The sequence below is a fragment of the Typopeltis vanoorti genome, chromosome 14 (genome assembly GCF_054136105.1).
Source record: "Typopeltis vanoorti isolate ZY-2024b chromosome 14, IOZ_Tvanoo_1.0, whole genome shotgun sequence".
Classification (NCBI taxonomy): domain Eukaryota; kingdom Metazoa; phylum Arthropoda; class Arachnida; order Uropygi; family Thelyphonidae; genus Typopeltis; species Typopeltis vanoorti.
Window position 1 is genome coordinate 99699608 of NC_143562.1, and position 22854 is coordinate 99722461.

General features: G+C 35.7%; 1 protein-coding gene across 2 annotated transcripts in view; it reads right to left on the minus strand.

The window, feature by feature from the left end:
* Nucleotides 1-22854, minus strand: part of LOC150099803 (uncharacterized) — a 159779-nt gene that overhangs the window by 106116 nt on the left and 30809 nt on the right. For both annotated transcript variants that reach the window (XM_090403391.1, XM_090403390.1), the window contains exon 3: nt 19979-20081. The gene's annotated coding sequence lies outside the window, so the exon portion shown is untranslated. The remainder of the gene's footprint in view (nt 1-19978; nt 20082-22854) is intronic.

Sequence of the window (22854 nt, forward strand, 5' to 3'; positions counted from 1 at the left end):
AGCATATGAGTATTATGTGCGTGTAATAAAATTTATTTTTTTAATGAGATGGTCATTGGTCAGAACCCAAAGAGATCTAAATAAATATTATAACTTATAATATTTATTTAATTACATAGTAAAAATTGTATTGAAATGAATAAACTATTTGTTTAACAATGAATAAAATGTTAACAAAAATAACTAATTAATTTATCTAATAAATTTTTACTTTCAGTATCAGTAATCTCCACATGCGAGATTACTGATACTGAAAGTAAGAAAGTAAGAAACTTCATTATTCATTAGCAGCGTAACAGTTTCATTTGCCTTATGTAATTTTTTCCCATAACTAGTTTAGAAGAGTAAATTCAACAATTCTGGGCAATTCTTCTGGTAAAAATATATCTTTTTGACATTTCGATGAACAGAAATAATTATTTTTTCGCCTTGTTATAACCAAGTTGATCTCCTGGAGCAAGTGATGTCTTGTTCCTCTTTGAAATATTTTTTTTTCTGTTGCTATATCGAATATATTGTCCATCAAGAAGCTATTATGCAAGTTTTAAGTCTTTCAAACTCTAAACGAACCTATTGTAAAATAAAGCTGGTTTAGAATTAAATGTCTTTCATTACATAGAGTTGAAGTATAATTATTTGTCAATGTACAACGACAATAAATATTGTGTGTGGATAATGGGGACATACGTTTATGGAAAATATAGGAAATTATCATTGCATTGTATAAGAATATTGCATTAATAATTAATTAATTAATTAAATTAAAAGTTTGCATTTAATAAGTTAATAAACATAAAAATCATTTTTATGTTTATTATGTAAACTGATGTTATTGAGTACAATGACATTTTAATATAACTAGTTGCTGCAGAAGAAATGTGAAGATTCAGTTCATACGATAAATTTATGCAGAATGTTATGAAATTAGCACTAATTTCCATAAAAAAATAAACGGTATTTTAAAATCAGTAATGAGCAGTGGAACATTGTGTCCGAGTAGTCTAAAAATCAAAATTCTGTTTATTAATCATGGGGTAATAGATCTGATTTATTATTAATGGTTAATATTTTGATTTTTTTTAATTATTAATTTTCAAGGTTATGTTCAGCACCTTTAATCATTAATTTGTTATAAATTTTATAAGAATCCATCATTAATCCGTAGAACAGCCATATTTCTTCCCCTTGTATTGTCTTATGTTGAACACGTGCTAATATGACGTTGATTATTATTATTATTATTATTATTATTATTTGACACCTCCAGGGAGTCCAAAGACTCATCGAGGGAGAGTGTGCCAACAGCATCGAACGATTAAACCCCTTCCAACTACTAACCGCGCTCAAACTTACTTAACTGAGCCATTAGTAGCAGAGGCTCTACCAATCGACCAACCTTTGCCGCAGAAACAAATATTTAACCTTGAAAAGGTCGAAAATAAAAAGAGAAAGGCACGGAACTCAATGTTTCATTGCAGTTACTTAACTTCTTTGTTAACCTTCACCTTACTTCCTGTGTTGTATTTATGTAACTATAGCCTGAGTGTTCCATTAATAATGTTCGTATCCGCGATACTTTAAATCTGACACTTTCCATCCAAAGTACACTGAAGTCATACGAGTAACTGTAAATTATCACAAGATAACAACGTTGTATTTTTTTTTTCTTTTCCCCGTTTGTTTATAATAATTTGTCTATACTCGCGTCCCATACCTTTGGATATCGTATATTTGGGCCTCATTTTTACAGGTCACAGCCATCTGGCGACTAAAGTACAGTAAAAAATCTCCCTTCTCGAATACCTTAGCAACTAGCAAAGAAGACCTTCAAGAGATCCTTCAAAAAAGGAAAGGAAAAAAAAAAACAATGAACACCGACAATTTAGACCTTTAGAAGTGAGGGACCAACTCATCTGTCAATAGGAGAATGAGGTCTGCAGCTGAGAAAGCGTTGAACCTCCTAGTGAGACATTTATTATCACTTTTAAGTGCGGGAGGTCGCGTCTCTGCTGTTCATTTTGTGTTTGACTATTAAAGTAGGTCTTCCACCTCGAAAGAAAAGTTTATGTCACTCATTAACTCTTAAATTTAAACATTTATTTAATTGTTAAATAAACATTTTATTTAACATTTAAATAATTTTTAAATGAAGCTGATTTTTTAAAAATTATTACTTGTGGCTAATGCTCTAGTTCTTATTCTGATAGACTCATATTTCTTCACTTACAAATAATCCGAATCAATCGACGAATGAATATTAATCCTATTTAAACTTCTTTTCGAAGTTAATAGGATTTGCAAAATAAATACAACGGCATGGTCACTCTGAACCGATCTTATTCATTTTATTTTTATTTTTAACATAAGAATGATACGCCATTCCCCCCCCCCCCTTCCCTCTTATTATTTGAACGTTCTGGGGCTATTGAATAACAGATCGTCCATATCAATCTGTTCTCAAGTAATCCTGCATCTATTTGAATTGTTTAGTCGAAACTTTTATGAAAATATATATTAAAAATGTGAAAGAGGAAACTCGGCAAAAATATTTTGCATCCTTTTATGGACAATCAGAGGAAATGTAAAATTTCCTTAAAATCCATTTAACATACAGTTTTACTTTATCCTGATTGAAATTAAAAATTAAAAAAATCTATTTAGTGGTAATTCTATTCTTAATTATAGCTAATTGCTATTATTGTTGATTACTAATATTTACTATTATGCCTGTTAGACATTAACTAATTCGATATTCGACAGACGATTAACACTGTTCAAAACGATGGTAATTTTTTTAAAAGAAATTACTATCGTGTTGAACAGTTTTTTAAAAAATGAAAATATGAAATGACAAGTAAGGAAATAATGGTTGACAGATCGTAATAAGGTACATTGCGTAATCACATTCTTGTATAGTGATATTTATTATCAAATAATTCAAGACGAACTATAGACAACTTTCTTTTTCCTAATTTGGCCATTTCATGGACCGTTGAAACTGTTCAATATATTTTAATAATTATCTTAATTCCAAATTTCATTAAATTTCGTTAATCCAGGGGAGGAATTATTATAATTTCGAATCGTTTTGTCAGTTCAACTGCTCAATTAAACTTTAGCGAAAAAAATCTAGAAAATATATTAATGTTATTAAAGTGGAGGATACTGTGGGCCCATTCATATTTCATAGCTAAAATACAGAAAGACTTAAATGTTTTGAAATTTATCAGAGAGCTTATGGAATATAACTTCGACATCGGAGTTGCTTTGTTTTTCACTAGTTAAAAGACGTGAACTCTGCCCAGGAGTCCATGTGTTCATCTTCTATCAGTGCTTAATTTATGCTCCACTGGCCTGTTAGCTGTTTCGAACAGTTGGCTCTCATCAGAGAGAGAGAGAGAGAGAGACCATGCCGAGGCAAAAACGCTCTATTCAATACAATAACATTCCCATGTCAGAAAGTTGAATTCATCATAAGCGAACTCTCGATAAGTGCATAATTAATTACAAAATATAGAGGATGTTGGATCCTATTATGGATTCAACACTAATAAAAGGACATAAGGGCTGCTGTACAGCGCACACATCTTTTAGTTAGTGCAAGCCAAGGCACCTCCGAGGCCGAAGATTTTATTTTCATAAGCTCTCTGGTAAATGTTCAGACATGCAAATTTAGCTATAAAATATGGATAGATCTATAATATCCTCCACTTTAATATCTCACGTATGCGAAATTGACGCCTTGTTGCTTTACTTTAGTAATAAATTAATGTTATCATTTCAAAATGTTTTGCCAGTAAAAAATGGAATTACAATGAAAAAAAATTTTTTTTAAAGTTTATGAAGTATTTATTATGCTCTACGCGCATTATACCGAATAATCTTTATAGTGGGAGTTTCGATTGTCGATTGTTTGGATATTTTAAGAAGAACTGTCGTTATACAAAAGGTTCGAATTATTCAAATTATTCGATCCTTGTAGTGTTACTTTAAAAAGAAATGTTTCAAACGTTTACGTCTTGAGCTGCAGTTTAGTGAAATTTGGCACCCTTACTCTCAATAAAGTTAGAGGGTTATGGCAAGTATAAACGCAGAAAGACCAAATTTGTTTCGGAAAGTAAGACTAAATGAGCAAGTTTGATAGAAATAAGCTATTAACTCCACATTCTGAGGACACTAGCAATTTGATATATGTCAATATGATGTTAAAGGAAAGTTGCTAAATTTATTATGGAATTTATATTCTGAAAGCAACTCAAGTTTGCAATTTTCACTGGCGTAAATTATATCAACATTAATAAAGTGTACAGCATGGAATATATAAAGAAATCTTTGTTTTAAATCCTTTAAATGATTTATCATATCAGAACGCATCGAAAATCCTTCACTGATATTCGTTTTTTTTTCTTTCTTTCTTCTTTCATACATGAGTTGGGGTCATGATTCAGGTTTCTCTCTACGACATTTGTGCTTAAAGTAAATCTGTGACCTTGGCGAAAGACCAACAATCTACTCTCAAACTGTAAAGTACTTCACTTTTTTTTCCTAAGTAATTTTAGAAGTTCAGAGTTAAAAATTTATTAGTATCCAAGGTTGAGTTCACTTTCACTAGGAGCGGAGAAACGATGTATTTTATCAAAATAAGTTTTATTAGCTTAAAAGAAATTCCATTAGCTATCTATAAATATTGGAGGTGTCAGAGAAATTTCTTTAGGAATAACTGACTTGAATGGAGGCAAACAGGCTTTCATTGGCTGGTTGTAAAACGTGAACTTTGAAATATAAAAGCATATAGATTTTATGTAAATGATATGTTACTCAGCATTCGTGAAATGTTAACTACAGTGTGAGAATATGCTGAAGTTGGACTCACGGTGTTCGTTCGTATTTACAGCATCTATTAATATGCAACAATTTGAAAAAAAGGTTTATTATTATAATGTTTTCACACTTCGCAGTCGACAACATAAGAATAAATGAAAAACTTCATTCTCTCCCACTTTCCTGGTTTATTTCAAATCAGAAAACCCGTTGTGATTCGACTTGCCTGTACTGCCTAGTAGCTATAGCTACTTCGGCAGAAATACCAAAACAACAACAATTCCATCAGGACAGCAGCTGATCACTTGCTGATACTTTCGGAATTTCTACTGAAGCAGTTATGGTTATTAGGCAGTATATTATTTCTTTTTAATACGTTTGCTCTACTGTCTGTTTCTGGCATGATGAAATATCATCGCCTCCGTTAGAGATATCCTGTCATCTCCGTATGAGACCAGATAACTTGTCTTCATTTGAAAAAACCTCATAAAAATTCTTTCCCTCTTAGACATGATTCGAATCCAGGTTTTTTCCATCCAAAGACACGTACTGCTGGGAGGATGTTCACGCACGACAGTGTGTGTAGAATTTATCGAGAATGGTCCAACAACTAAGAATATACAGCAAATGCATATATACTAATAAATGCAGAGGGCTGCATTTATTAGCATGTAAGATAATGAATATTAATATCATTAACATTCGATGATTCTAAAAAAATTTCCACACCAGCTTACTTATGTGAACTTAACTCTAGGATGCTGAATTTGCTAGTGTGCTATGAATGTGCATAATCATACGGATTATGATTATAATCAATTCTCATATAGTAAGTCAATGAGGTCAATCTGCAGGAATTATCACTGACTATTGTGCATGAATACTCGAATGTGGCGGATACCCGGTGAATGTCTCTTACCAGACTACGTAACTCCAACTATGAAATTCGGAGGTGGCATTGTGATGGTATGGTCCTGATTTTCCTGGTTTGGTCTGGGACATCTGTTTGTAGTGCCACGAACATTGAACTACGAGCGGTATCTGAACATTCTGAACAGTGCAATGCTTCCTACTTTGTGGCGTTTCTACGGAACTGACCATTGTCTCTTTCAGCAAGTGTATCATATGGCTGCTGGTGTAACTGCGTTGTTTGTGGACATGAACGTTACCACACATGACTGGTACACTTCTACAGAGCCCTACGCTCCCAGTCGCTCCAGTTCAAACCACAGGGTTGAAATGGAGCGACTTTGAAATAGCAGCTTTAAAATAGCAGCTGTGTCGAAAATTATACATATTTTAATTTCATGATTAGTAATCAGACGTACTCCTTGAAAATGATGCTATTTTGTAATATAGATATAACTCATACTGAAGGTTATACTTATTTACACCCAAATTTCGCTGTTCTTTCCAGAAATAACAGTTTCTTGGCACAACGTTAGTTTGGTTCGTTTAGTGAAATATATCGATTTTTAGAGCTTCAGTTTTCAGTAATAGTTCTTCCCCCATGTTGGAGGTTTTTAAATTATTACCTTATGTAAGTTAAAAGCATTGCGAGTATCGATGTACAGGTAATGGACAAAAAAATATGGAAACACTGAGATATCATGTTGCGTTATCGTTAGTTGCAATACAGCGTCTACGAGACGAAACACACATGCAGTCGATATACAAATATACTTTCCCGACATTCCTAGAGACATCTATATTATTATTATTATTATTATTATTATTATTATTATTATTATTATTATTATTACGGGCGACTCCAGGGAGTCCTTAGACTCATCGAGGGAAGCCCTAAACATCATGTCTACACAACTATACGACATTCTCACAGTATCTATCATACCTTGCCTTGAAGTCACTCACCGTCATAGCACCCACAAAGATTTACCACTCTAAAAGTAAAGAACCCGGCTCTAACACCCCTGCTAACCACACTCTCCCAGCTTCCATAGGTGTCCCCTAGTTCTCCTACCACCAGTCCTGATCTCAAAAATATCCTCTGAATTAATCCTATAGAAACCCTTTAGCAATTTGAATGTCTCAATCATATCTCCCCTTTTCCGCCTATCAACCAGTTTCTGCAACCCACAAATCTTCAACCTGTTCTCATATGGTTCATTCCATAGACCCGCTATCATCTTAGTCACTCGCCTCTGGATCCTCTCCACCTCCTCCCCATGAAGAAGGAACCTAGGCGACTAAATCTGGGCACAGTAGTCGAGATGAGGTCTTATCAAGGCTCGGTACAGAGGTACAATAACTTGCTTGTCTCTGCTCGACAAGGTATTTTTCAACAACCAAGTGAGTTGATGAGCTGATTTAGCTACTTTTGTAATGTGCACCCTAAACTTCATCTCCCTATCCACCAACATTCCCAAGTCCCTGGCCTCATCAATCTCCTGCAGTACAGTTCCACCAATGTGGTATACTGCTGCTAATCTTTTCACCCCAAAATTCATAACCTTACATTTTGTCACATTAGACATCCATCCTACTTAGCCCAGAACTCCAATCTATCCAAGTCATCCTGCAAGATTTTGATATCTTCTGCATTCACTATCGCCCTACCCAACTTTGCATCATCAGCGAACAAATGAACTGTTCCTCTTAGATCCTTCCCTGTATCGTTAATGAACAGATTAAACAGCAGTGGGCCAAGAACAGAACCCTGCGGCACACCACTAGTCACAGGCCGTCTTTTGGACTCTACTCCTGAATAAACTACTCTTTGATATCTCTCCATCAACCACCCACCTATCCATCTCACCAACCCTATATCCATTCTCATATGTTGTAGTTTACGGATTAGAATTCCATGTGGTATCCTGTCAAACGCCTTTGCCAGGTCCAGCAATATCACTATAAACCCATTACCCTTATCCAGTTCAGCGGTCACCTTGTTATAAAACTTGAGCAAGTTACTGAGGCATGATCTACCCTTCATAAAGCCATGCTGTCCCCCCGTACAGTATCTCATTTTCATCAATCCATTCCTGTATTTTTCCCTTGACTACTTTCTCCAAGACCTTGACAACGACTCCTGATATGCTGATCGGTCAGTAATTTGCAACCGTAGTCTTGGATCCTCCTTTATGCAGTGAAACTATTTTCCCCTCTTTCCACACCTTCGGGACTAAACTAGACCCCGAGACTCAGATTAAGGTTCTGTAATAGACTATTCACCTCCACTTCATTCATCACAATTCAGTATAAACTAATGGTTCTTTCATTTTTCAATGTCACCACCTGGGTGATATACTTTTGCAAAGTGCTCGCTCTGTAACTCCACTATATCGACTGATTCAGTGACCTCCTTACCATCGTCATTGCTTAAAATCATTTTGCCGTGTACAGTTTTTTTCTTGCTTGCAGCATATTGAAAGAACTGTTTGGGATTCTCTTTAGCTTGCATAGCTAGTTTCCTTTCATAATCCGCTTTTGCTTTTTTTACCACACTCGTTACCCTTCTGGCCTGCACTTTATACCGTTCGTGTGCCTGCAGGTCACCCACCCCTTTCTTTAAATTCCCTCCACAGTTGTTTCTTTTTTTGCAGCTCAAGCTTTATGGTGTTATTCATCCATTTAACCCCTATCGGACCCTAGGTATACAATCAGCCATAACCTCCTGTAAATGCTTCTTGACCACTTCCCATGCCCTATCAACATGCCCTTGCAGTTGTACATGCCATGGCACTGATCCAAGCAATCTCCTAAGCTTGTCATACTTGCCAGCACGTAATTCCACATATACTCTGTCTTAATAGAAAATTCCACAGCTTTAGCCACCTCCCAGGTCAAGACCTTATGATCACTCTCTCACTAATAGGTGGCAACATGGTCATATTCATTACAATCAAATTCTGAGATGCTATTACGATGCTATTACCAGGTCAAGCACTCTCTCTCTCTCTCTCACACCCCTAGTATTTTCAATTACATGCTGTCTCAGATAGTTATCCCTTAATAACTGAATAAAATCCATTTCCTTCCTCACATGTATTCTCTCCTCCTTCCAATTAATGTTACCATAGTTGAAATCCCCCATAATAATTAATACCCTCCTTCCACTCGTTTCATCAATTTGCTTATGCATACTATCTCCACCATCTATTCCATCACCTGGTCTATAGCAGCACCCAACTGTATATTTTATTCTGCCAGTCTCAATCTCACACCAAATAGCCTCAAATGAGCTCTTTTCACTATCCTGCGATACAACTTCAATTCTCCTTGGCTGCAGTTCATCAGCTATCATCAATAACACCCCTACCCCATTTTATTCTCTCTGTCCCTGCTAAACACACTATAACCTTCACATTCTATCCCACTAACTATATCATCTTCCGTCAGCCATGTTTCACTAATGCCAATAACCTGTGGCCAGGAAGAGCCAATCAAGGCTAAAAATTCTTCCTTCTTGTTTATAATACTCCTGGCATTAGTATACATGAAATGAAGTGATCCCTTTGTCCCACCCCTATCTTGATGCGTTATTCAAAATATACCATTCCCATTTTTTATCCTTAGTACTGGCTCGGGTACATTATATACATTCTTACACTCAACTGTCTCACTGATGTCCGCATATCCACTCCCCCCCCCCCCTCCTTGGTAGTTCTAGTTTCCCTGGTTCTGCACATCCATTTTCACTTCATTCAGCAACACTTTTCCCAGTCTCCGCACACCAAATCCATTCAAATACAGGCCATCCATCTTGTATAAATCCTTTCGCCCATCAAACTCATTTCACACGTTCATGAATTCCACACCACACCGTCTGCATAACCTGCGCATAATGTCATTTGCGATTATGGCCCTCCTTATAAACTCCTCTGTCATAGCGGCAACAGACTTACCATTCTAACTCTGTCACTCTTTTCTTTCGCTACCTTTAACAATACTTTCAAGTCCTCTCTCATGAAAAAATTATCTCCTTTCAATTCATTCGTACCCGCCACAACTATCAATTCTTTCACCCCCTGGTTTTGCGCTCTAATACTCTCACTTACATCCTTAAATTCCGCACTCGGTAAGTACGATTTAGTTAAACTCCCATCTATCACTCCTCTTAATAACGAGTCATCATACACTCTTTCCTTCATTTCAGAAACTCTCCCACTCTTATTCTCGGCAAACGAAGGCTTACCGCCGTTTGTTGCATGTTAGAATGGAATCCAGAGAGGATCTGAGTCACTTTGAACGGGGCGTGATTGTTGTAGTCAGACTGGCAGGTTCATCTGTGACCAGAACAGCTGAAATTGCACGTTAGGCGAGGAACAGTCTCTAAGGTTATATCAGCATGGCAGTCGACAGGGCTGACATCATCAGCGAAATACAATAGTGGGCGAAAGCACTTACTGCAAGAGAGGGACGTTCGAGCATTAGTGCGCAGTACCACAAAAAATAGGTGGGCTACTGCTTAGCAGTTGTGTGAAAAATTTAACACGCAGTGAGAACCCCATTTCAACAAAAATTCTGCTCCGGGAACCACACAGAGTTGGATATCAAGGTGGGGTTGCTTTACACAAGTCTTATCACTCCCGTCAACGCACGTAGCCGTGTCGGCTACGTGTGTATCACACAACAGTGAGAGGTATGTGATATAGTCCGATGAATTCACGTTCACACTTTTTGCTGGAAACAGACGAATACGTGTGTGGCGTCAGCCTAAGGAGGCTTACCGGTCAGAGTGCTTGTTTCCAACTGTGTGAAATATTTGATGGTTCTCTAATAGTCTGGGGCACATTCTCATGGGCATGGTTTGTGTCTACTTGTTGTATTGGAAGGCAAAGTGTATGTTGAACATTATCTTTCAATCATAAGTAATAATCTTCATCTCATGTTGACACAATTTTCTCCTCCGCACCAGCCACATTTCAACAGGATAATGCTCCTATTCATCGAGCAAATGCGGTCACTCAACGGTTTGCGAAACATGACTGTGAGGTGATCTGTCTGACATGGCCATCCCAATCGCCAGACCTAAATCCTATAGAACATTTTGGAGCGAGCCTTCAGGCATCGTTTTCCATCTCCAAACGACAAAGGCGAATCGATCCACTTTCTATCGGATGAATGGTGTAAAAATCCTCCTGTTGAGTTCCAAGCACTGATAGAGTCTCTCCCTCGAAGATTACAGGCTGTTTCAAAATTATACTGGATGCCCACGGCGTACCAACGCTATATTAATCGAAACGTGTCACCGTTTTCATTTTTTGTCAATTTTATCTGTATATTATTGCTATTTCAAAATTAGCAGAAAACTGGTTGTGGTTCTCCGTAGAAATATGATAGGACTTTCTTTCTAGAAATTCGGGTTTTAAATTCAGCAAAATAGACGAACTGGGCCAGAAAAACACACACATTTAACTGACATAATTATGCTGGTCTGTTTCTTTGGTCATCGATTCAAGAACAATAACAATAATCAACTTATCATACATTGGTACTGTTAGCGGGATAACGGTTAAGTAAACTGGGCCCTGCTCTTACTATCCAAACATGTAACTTTTTTCAAGACACTGCATTAAACAGATAGTCTTACACCGCGCGATGAAATTCATGTACTACCTAAAACATTCTTGCAATCGGACTCGAACCCCCCCCTCCCCTCGATATCTTTATTGGCTGGAGAGGAGGTACGATATCTAATCAGCCAATCGTGGCCAGAAAATATAATAGCATTTTTAAAATGGTATACCTGTAAATTTACACACACACACACACACACACACACACATATATAGAGAGAGAGAAACATTGCACGCTATAACAATGATTTTGATATATTAAATCTTTTTTTCTGATCATTATCTCCTACATTCATCAGCGCGAACGGCTTATATTTCCTGTAATCAACTATTTCTAGATAACTGATTTGTATAAAAATAAATAAGATTTTAACGATTCTTAATACGAGTTCAGTTTATAAGAATAATAATTAAATGTGCTACAACCACTAAAACGCAGTTTTAAGGCTAACATTTTTTGCCTTTCTTTTCTTATTTTCATAAGAATGTCTACATTTCCATTTGTGAGTCGACAGTGTTAGGCGCAGAAGGTGCTTAACATATATAAACCCTAATCAGAAGAAATAAAATCTTGCTGATTGTCCGCTCAGCATACAAGAGGCTCGCTCTCCCCATTTTGCGACCAACCTACAGATTCCAAGCTATAATGCTGAAGCTCGTGTAGTCGTGACAACAAAGAAATAGAGTCTTATTTATGATCTGGGGTGAACTTCTGTGGCGATGAGAAAAGAGAGTCATGTCGTGTACGGGATTGGGGATAATGCAGGAATGGTTGTGTTACTCACATCCCCTTAGGATGTATTGGTTATTTATTAGACGGAAACTCCCTCCATTTACCAGGCTACAGGAGAGAGTATTATCCAGGCACTTGTATAAGTCAGGCATTGTGTTCTTGACGGGGTTATTCTCGTGCTCTACGCTGATCCATTGATCAACAGGATTTGTATGTCCTAGATAAAATATCGTACTTTCCTGTATGCTCGAAACTGTTCTGTGTGTTCGTTGTCTTGAAGCCATCGTTCGCGCTGTTAATAATTGGTGTGTGTGTGTGTGTGTGTGTGTGTGTGTGTGTGTGTGTGTGTGTGTGTGTGTGTGTGTGTGTGTGTGTGTGCGCGCGTGTGCGTTTTAAGAATGAGCTACTGATACCACTAGCAACATGTTGAATGAATAATAAAGTTGATCTTTCCGCCTGTGATTATCATGTATATATATAATTATATATCATCATATGTAACGCTTATTTTATTAAGCAAAGATTGAACTATGTAGAATGGAATTTTAAAACAAATGAACGGAAGAATCGTATGCGTTACTTACCAGTTGTCATTCTTATAATTGGATATAAATCCGTTGTGATTTAGAGTAATTACTCCTAAATCTGTAAGAGCCAAGTTGAATATAATGAACACCGTGATGGTGCTGGAAAAAAATTCATCTTAAAAAAGCGTTTGCTTTTGTAAGATGAATTTCCTGCGGGAAATAACTGATGATCTTTCGGGTTGAAATGGAGAAAACAGCCTGATAACCTTGTGTATCACTGGTGTCTTCATAAAAGTTGTTAGTTGTTATAAAAATAATTTTTTTCTCTGTGCGTGTATTGGAATATCATCATCATGCGTATCAAGGATTTATGCCTAGTATGGCCTGTTGTGGCCTTAGAAGTCATCGTTGAATCGTTTAAGAGGACGTCTTGGTTTTTTTTTCTTTTTTTTTTTTTCTAATGGCTTGTACTTTAAGGCTTGTTTTGGTAATCTTTCTGTTTTTATTCTTTGAACGTGTTCCTTTCATTTATGTTTATATTTTTTAATTTTTTTTATTACTGGTTCTTGGTTTAATTCTTTCATAATTTCTTCTTTTCTTTTGTATTCAAATAGGGTATACTTTGCAGTTTTTCTCATAAACTTCATTTCTGCTGTTATTAATCTTTGTTTGTCTTTTTATTTTATTGTCCAGATTTCGGTTCCATACATTAAGACTGGTAGGGCTAATGTATTGTATACTTTTAGTCTGGTTTGTTTTTAAGCTAGGTTTGGTTTAAATATAGAGTTAATTACACCTGTTATTTTATAATTAAATATTTTGCAATTTTTACGTTTATATCTTTTTCATTTTCATATGTTATCATACATCCTAGGTAGTTAAATGAATTCACCTGTTCTAAGATCTTGATATCTATTACTATTTTAGTTCTTGCTGGATCTTGTCCTTTAAAGGCCATAGTTTTTGATTTTTCTGTTGATATTACCATACCATAATCTTTGGCTATCTCATTTAAATCGAAAATAGCTTTTTGTAAGTTATCTTCAGAATTTGTAATTATTATTTGGTTGTCGGCAAAAAGGAGAGTGTTTAAGTTCACTGTAGGGGAAAGTTTAATACTTCAATGTAAATTTTTATTTTATTTTATTATTATTTCATTTAAGTAAATATTAAAAAGAGAGGGGACATCCCTGTCGGACCCCTTGGTTTATCTCTCTCGTATATGATAGCTCATGATTTAATCTTATTTGTATTTGATTATTTTCATATATACTTGTGATTTGAACATATATACTGGAATACTGGAAGAGCGATCGAAGCGATTGTGCTATGGAGGCACTGCATGTCGTGAATCTACTTTAAGTTAAAAGACTACTTTCATACTATATAAATATAAATATATGTGTGTGTGTGTGCGTGTGTGCGTGCGTGCGTGTGTGTGTGTAATGAGTATTTTAACTAAAAGTAGATTCACAACATTAGTTAAAATACTAACTTAGTTAAGGCTTAAGTTAACTTAGTTTATACAGTATATATAGATATATATATATAGCAATTTGTAGTATTAACTCGGTATTGGGATATGTTCATATTTATATATACTGACTATAACCGAGACTAGAATAACAATTAAATTTATTCAAAACGCAACATGTTTCATCGGATTGTCCCACTTCTTCAGGCGTGGGAACATAGAAAGCAAATAAACACTATAAGAAACATCGTATCACTATACAAACGACTATTATAAATTCAATTAGTTTTGAACTGTAGCTATAGTCCGTGTTGAAGTTCTATTGTTAAGCAGCTGCTTGCGTCTGATTTCACGAGTGTGCCAATATCGGATAGCAGAGCTGAAAGAGTCCGGTAGATTATAGCTAAGGTTATTATTTATGTGATGAGGGTTCTTTTTAGTTGATGCCGAGTAAGCCGGTATCATACAGAAAGAATTTTTTTTTTGTTGTTTTTCTTTTTTCGTCCAGAAACTAATTTTCCATCCCGGCAAAAAGGCCTGAGAACAAGCGCAATTAATAGACATAATATCGGTCTCATATTCTTAGTTGCTTAAACTGAAATTGCAATCTGTTTACCCCATAACAGTGGTGTTCAATCTTTTTTTACTACGCGAGCTACTTTTCTATAAAAAGTTATTCGGCGATCTACTCTCTTATATAGATCACGTTCCCCTAACCTGATATCTGATTACGCACAAATAAACAACTAAAAACTTTATTTGTGCATTTAAAAATTTATTTATCACTTTTAATTATTTTAATACAAAAAAAATATATTGGAATAAAATATTTATTTCTCTATTTTGGAAAACCAAAGTTAGAAAAAACAACAGATTGATTACAAACTCACAAGTCACAGGAAATGCTGGTTGATTAAAAAAAAAAGTTAATGTGAAATTTGACATTGTTTGGACCTCGCAATAGTTTCATAGTCAAGTTGATATGAAGAAGTGGCCAATCGCAAACAATCATCCAAATGATCATTTGTAATTTGGTTTCTTAATTGATTTTTTATGACGGTCATATTTGAAAAAGCGGATTCTGACAAGTATGTCGATCAGAAACACGACAGAATTTTTTTGCGCAATATCAGTTAATATTGGGAATTTTTCATGTGCATACTTCCAAATGACTTCATTGTTTATTGATTTTAAATGTAAACTATTCTGAATATTTCTTATCTCAAGTTCTACTTCAGCTTGGTTTATATCAAACAACCCATTAATTTTATTAGAAATTTCTGTGATGTTCAAGTTTTCTTGAAATGGATTATTGATAAAAGATACAATCATTTCAGTTTTATTAAAATCTTTAAATATTGAATTTATTTCTTCCTCAACTAATTCTATTTCACGAATAAATTCTTTTAAATCATAGCGAAGCATTTCTTGATTTTGTTCAAACATTTTTAATAAATATGGGAGATGTCTAAATTCGCGGTCATTTATTATATAATTATTCTTTAATAAAAGTAAGTATTGTTGGAAAGTTTTTATTAAACTCAACATGTCAATTAAATTTTTATCTCTACCTTGTAACTCTAAATTTAAATTGCTTAATTTCGTACAGAAATCTACTAAAAATGATAAGTGTAACAACCATCTCTTATCACTCAGTTGTGGATAAATATCTCCTTTTTCATCAAGAAAATTTTTTATATCAATTTTATTAAAATCTTTAAATCTTGAATTTATTTCTTCCTCAACTAATTCTATCTCACGAATAAATTTTTTTAAATCATAGCGAAGCATTTCTTGATTTTCCCAGAGACTATACTTAACTTTTTTATATCGTTAATTAAATACAAGAAATATTTCTAAAAATTGACTTCTGCTGAGCCAGCGAACATTATTGTACAACAGAAGTTCCCTATCATTATGCCTGTAATTTAAATAACCGCCGTTGCAGGGCTTTTCCTCGAACAGAATTTACAATTTTAAATGTAATATCCAAAACATCTTTTGTGTTTAATCTTTTACTACACAGTACTTGTTGTTGATTAATACAGTGGTACGTTAAAAAATCTGGATATTTGTCATCGTTTTTACATAATGAAATGAAGCCTGATTTATTACCTATCATTGCAGGAACACTATCAGTAGTAATAGACACAAGTTTAAAAAGCGGAAGTTTGTGTTGTTTCACAAATTCATCAAATGCCGAAAAAATGTCTTCTCCCCTAGTCCTTCCTAATAATGGTATAATTTTCAAAAGTTCTTCTTTACTTGAATAATCTTGAAATACCATGCGAATAAATACCATTAACTGAGCAATATCAGTGAAGTCGTTTGATTCATCAAATTGTAATGAAAACGCAACACACACTGGTGAATGTCTGACATTAACCTGGCCTGGAAACTTTTCTCTGGCAATTGGAACTCTTCCTTTCGGCAATTCGAAACCTTGTCTGCGGCCTAGAAGTAGTCTCTCTCTAGCGATATCGCGAACCGAGAAGCTCCTTTCTGGAAGCGGGAAACTCCTCTCTCAAGCAACGTGGATCCGGGCAGTCTCACTGACGGCGACTCTGGACCGGGTAGCCTCCTCTCTGACAGCAATTCTGGAACCGGGAGACCCCTTCTGCTTGCTTCAGTCCCTTTTTATTAGGCCTCCTCTGAGACCTCGCATGAAGTTTGGCAATCCCCAAAGAATCGGTATGAGTCTTTCATCTTAAGTTTCAAGTTCGGCACGCTTTTTGTTCTCCTCCGTTTTCCTTTGATTGTAGGTTGCTGGCCATCGGAAAGTTGTTTGAACTCTTTCTGACTGACTTCGGAGATCTTTACACTTAGAGCCTGCAAACCTTTCTCATACATACAAGTTTAAATAACAATCTTTCTAATGCCGCCATGTACAGCTTCGGCAACAAAAACATTGCCTTTGTTTTTAACACTCTAACATATTCTTATTAAGCAGTATATAGAGTTAGCTTGAAAAGAGTTATTTACAAACACATCAAATACAAACTATACCGAGACAGACAAAGTTTATTTTTTTACAATATTCACATGGGACTTAACCTAAGTAAAAAATCGATGTAATGTGCTTTGGAATATTTAATATTTAAGTTACAATCGAGTTTTTACACTTTGCTTATAATTGTATTCACTCGGCTCGCTGTTTGACTTCCACTGATCCAAATGAATTCATTTACCCGGACTTATAAGAAAATTACTGAGTTGACAACTTTAACGAAAAATAAATAAACAATAGCAATACACTTAAAGCGAATTAAAAATAATACAAAATAATGATAAATAAAATATTATGTTTTCAGTTTTAATTAAGTTTGTAAGTAAGGAGGAATACACCAGATATCGCCCAAAAATCGCTTCGCGATCGACGGGTTGAACACCCCTGCCCTATAATGTTGAAAATGTAAATATTCTAGAAGACACGCTTTTTATTGGATACTAACTATTTCCCCATGCCTTGCTTCCCTTAAACATCAGAATGTGAACAAACGATACTCTTATTCTATAGAAGTACTTAAAAATACTCGTAAAACAGTTGATGAAGTATAACAATAAAATAGTCAGTAATGACAATACGCAAGGAATTTGTAACATTTTATAGTAACGATAAGCAATTTTCTGAAACAAAGATGAGTATTAATCATCCTCAGATGACTGGATTTTTTGTACGCATTAATCACAACCTCACATGATTGGCTGTTTTCTACCTTCTTCCGGTGTGTACCTATTGTGGAAAAGATACAAACTTTTGTGAGCTTACAGACTGATCGGGTAGTCTACGTTTTTCTTCTAGATCAGTAAAAATATGTTTTAAGGTTCCCTTAAGTGTACCAATGATGGTCACATGTTCCACATATTATTGGGCAAAAATAAAAAAAAGGTAATAAATATATGAATTATAGAATTTTAGGAAATATCGACCTCCGGAGTGTAGATTTACGTATGGGAAAGCTAATCATGAGAAATAAACCTATCTGGTCAATAGATAAACTAGCCTTACCATACAACAACCCATAAAGATTACAAACTGCAATATTAATACTCGTGATATCTACTTACAGTCTGCAGAATTCGAGGAGATTTCATTCTCTGGAAGTCCGTAATCTTCGGAAATTTGGTGTTTTGACGTATTTATCGGCAGATAAATTCCTGGAGAAATGAAGAGTGACAGGATAGGTAGCCTGTCTAATTGCATGTTACGTTCAAATAAATATTGGGACAGCACTATATTTCTGGAAACCTAAATAGCACACACCTCAAGAAATGTGTAATATCTTCTGTAATATTGATCACACTTTTAACCTCTCCAGGCATACTCTTACAAGTTTGTAATAATAACAATAATATGAGTCAAGTATTGTGAGCCATTCTGTTTTCATCATAATCATCAGTGTACTGTTGTCGGGAGCACTGGCCTAACCATCTCTTCCATTCCTATCGGAAAAGAGTGTAGCATGATTATTAGTTCCATATAACGGTGTTCCAACACTGTATAGGACAGTTGTGGTGTATTTTAGACCAGTGTAGTTCCCCCCTGTTGATTGCCATGGTTATTTTTTGTATATGTAGCTGTCTTTCCTTAGAAAATGGAACCGTATAGCTATTTACGTAGTATCTTAATACTAACCGGAACTCTTGTCTACGTTTTGAACCCCCTCATTGATCGTTCCATATCGGACTATCGAGAGCACCACTTTGGTTCCTTAGTGTTAGTCACGTGGATGTTACTGTGCCTTTGTTTTCTGAGGTGTACTCCCCACCCCATCACATTTTCATCACCTGATAATTTTGGGGTTTAGTTTTGGATGATTCAGTTTAGTTTAGTTTAATTTTGTGTAATGCAATCCATTACCAATGTCAAGAATCGAAAAGTCACTCGTATGACATCCTATGATAACACCTCTTTCAAAATCTGTACAGGTACTCTACTGTTATCAGTCATAGCTAGAGCTTTTGTCTCCCAGGACGGTCCCTGAGTTTGCCGCCCCTCTCAACACACACACCAAATATAATACAAAAAGTCAAAACGACGTATAGTGAAATAAACTAAGTCACTGTGTTTAATTTTTGAAGTAAAACTTTAATTCCAACATTCTAAAGTGTTATTTCTCTTGCTTTTCTGTTAGCAAAATCGTCGATGGCATTTGCGAAGTCTATTTCATAGTAACGTAGGTACTTCTTAATAAATTTTAATTTAGAAAAACTCCTCTCACAACCAGAAACACTTACAGCATGTTTGAGGAAAATTCGCAATAGTATTACAATATTTGGAACTGAGTTCTAGAGACTGTATTTTAGAATTAACTGCAAAAGTTCAAAAAGGTTGAAAGTGCCGTCCAGGGCGGATCGCCCCTTCCGCCTTCCTCTAGCTACGCCTCTGACTGTTATGTATAAAAGCTGATTCCTGTATATATGTTATGTATAAAAGCTGATTCCTGTATATATGTTATGTATAAAAGCTGATTCCTGTATATATGTTATATATAAAAGCTGATTCCTGTATATATGTTATATATAAAAGCTGATTCCTGTATATATGTTATATATAAAAGCTGATTCCTACATATTCTGTATACTCCGTCACAGATCTTGTCACGGCAGGAATTTACAGATCCATGCGTTTCATTCTGAAACTGACTTCTCTAAGCACTTATTCAAACATCTTGTTTAAAAATATATCAAATGACTAAATTTCATAAAATATACATGCGCATTTATAAACATAACAATATTTTTATTAGTAATACTATCCACCTGGACCGTGCCTCAGTAAAATAGAGGTAAAACCAGTGAATTCCACGGTGTCAGTATTGTATAAATAAAAACTTTCCATATAAGCTGATTGTTCTGAAAATTTATTCTGATTTCTCACCTTCCCCCAAATGTTTGAACTTCAGAGATAGTCTTTGGCTTATCCACCTCTTATTGTAGCTTCTATAACGTCACTGTGAGTTTTAAATCCTTTATGGACGTAACTGTAACAGAGAAATCAAGTCATATATGATTCCAGTTTAATTTTATATTAATTAATATAAATAAATTAATGTATAATATTATTTTTATTTATTTATTCGAGGTATATTTATTATGTTACTTGAAATAGTGTATTTTAACTACCATATACGAAAGATACACACAGTACATTGACTCTATAGTATTTTAGCAACCCGGGTAAACTTATTAAGAGATGATAATTGGGAGATCCTATGCTAGAAATATAATATGAATGCCTAAGCCACTGCAGACCAGGTGTAGATGATAATCCCACACTGGACGTTGAAATTCATTTTTCATATCCCTTCTTGAAAGGCTTTTTAAATTGGCTATACTATAAATTAAATATGCCAAGATATTATATTATTGGTTTTAAATCCTTTATCCAAGTGTAAAATAAAAATTAAAAAAAAAAACTGACTGTTCAACTTTGGTATCACTTCCGGGTCTGGTTCCCACTAGAGACCTCAATAAAGGTCGATAATATAACTTCCTGGCATCTTTAATTTTCTCTCTCTCTCTCTCACACGCACACGCACGCGCACGTACACACACACACACACACACACACACACACACACACACACACACACACACACACACACACACACACACACACACACACACACACACACACACACACACACACACACACACACACACACAATAATTGTCCGGAGATCCCTGTTATTTAAAGTTATGGAACATTCCAGGTTTGTTAATAACATAAAATATGGTGTACAGATAGTAGGAAGCAATATTTCATCGTAGCAGTTGAATAACCTTTGGCTTTGATCACCACCTTCACCCTTTGAGAGAGACTTTCCACCAATATGTGGCAGACAATAGCTGGAATTTGTCACCCTTCTTCCATCAAAGTAGCACTAAGTTCAGCGACAGATCGAGGACGTGCTGCTCTGGATCTCAATCACTTCAGTTCGTCCCACGGGTGTTCGATGGGATTGCGGTTAGGACTCTGCGCAGAGCAGGACAGTCGTTTAACACCAATCTCTTCATACCATTCAATTCAATAACAGCTGCAGTTTTGTGGCATGGGGAATTGTCTTCTTTATAGTAACACGGGTCACCAGACTGCCTCCACACAGGTGGTATGGCAACGCGACGTGAACTCGGTGACTTCGAGAGAGGTCACTGAGTTGATGTGACGCCCAGGATGTGACACCCAGGTCACATCCTGGGCGTCACATTTGTGGCATGTCCATACGTGCCATTTCCGCTCAACTGAAGCATCCAAAATGAACGGTTGGTGATGTGATCCACAATGGAGACGTTCTGGCATCACTGTAGCCGGAAAACACCCAGTGTGGCCACTGAAAATGACTGACAGGGACAGAGGGTGGTAAAATGGGTGGCATGCAAAAGCCAGCTACAATTGGCACATACCATCCGCGATCAGTTCCAGAGAGCGGATATCACCATGGTGAGCACTAATACTGTACGAAAAGAACTCCATTTACTGGGTTTCCAAGGAAAAGTAGCGGCACACAAGCCGAACATCACAACAACGAACAAGGCAGCTTGTCTAGTCTAGTGAAAAGAGCATGTGAACTGCACAACTGAACAGTGTAAAACGGTACTCTGGAGCGATGAATCAAGGTTCACTTGTTTCCAGTCTGATCGCTCTGATGGCAGGATGTGGGTAAAGTAAATCCCGTAAACGGTAAAGAAACGGTAAAGAACTGTTTCTGACGAATTCAGCTGAAGTTTGAAAATGCCTTCCGCTCATAATGAAGTAGCAGTTGTTTTTTTTTTATTTTCAGAATCTCGGGATTTACTTTCCTCATAATACATCGACCACGTAGACCTAATTAGATGCTTTAGCTGTAATTCTAAATAACACAACCAATTAGGCAATGGAAATTTCATTTTTTCCCCCCTTAGTATCTCTCGTGTGGTTAATAGTCGATCATTTCTATTAAACCACACTTTTCTTGAGTATTATCATAAATTGTAACGATGATAGAAGATTTTATTAGAAATAATCCACGTGGATTCCTTCTATTAAGATTATTCTCTCTCTCTCTCTCTCTGTAAATTTATCGAATCATCAAAGATTATATGTTATTTTCTCTATATATTATTTTCAGTAAATATGTTGCTAACCGTTTTTCCAATTTTAAAAGAAAATTTATTATATACACATTGCTTCGTACTTTTACATGTCGTAAGAAGGTCACGAAACATAACATCTTTAGCTTTACTGGCTCGCCACAGACGCAACGCAACAATCCGTGGCTTAACTGCTCAGGTTATTCTACACCTTAATTACTGTATATGAGCACATTGCTGAAATCGAAAATATACACTATGTTGACAAAAGTATTTGGATACCTAGTTGTGGTAAAAAAACATGCGTTTTAATTACATTTCTAGTACAGAGCGGGACCATCTTTGGACTGAATGACAGCACCTACTATTTGGGGAATGCCTTCAACCAATTTCTTATACGTCGCAACAGAAATATTCTTCCATTCCTCGCGCAAAACTACTCCCATTTCTATGCTGCTGATAATGGCCGCTGTTGTCTGCAGCGAATTCGGCGTTCTAATTCGTCCCAAAGTTGTTCGATGAGATTGAGGTCCGGACTCTGACTGGTCAGTCAATCAAATAGTTCAACGTTGTTTTGTGCAAACCAGTCTCGGACACGCATTGCAGTATGGTATGGAGCAATGTCCTGCTGAAACATGCAAGGGTCATGAAGATAGCCATCAGACGTCATGATCTTGGGCACGT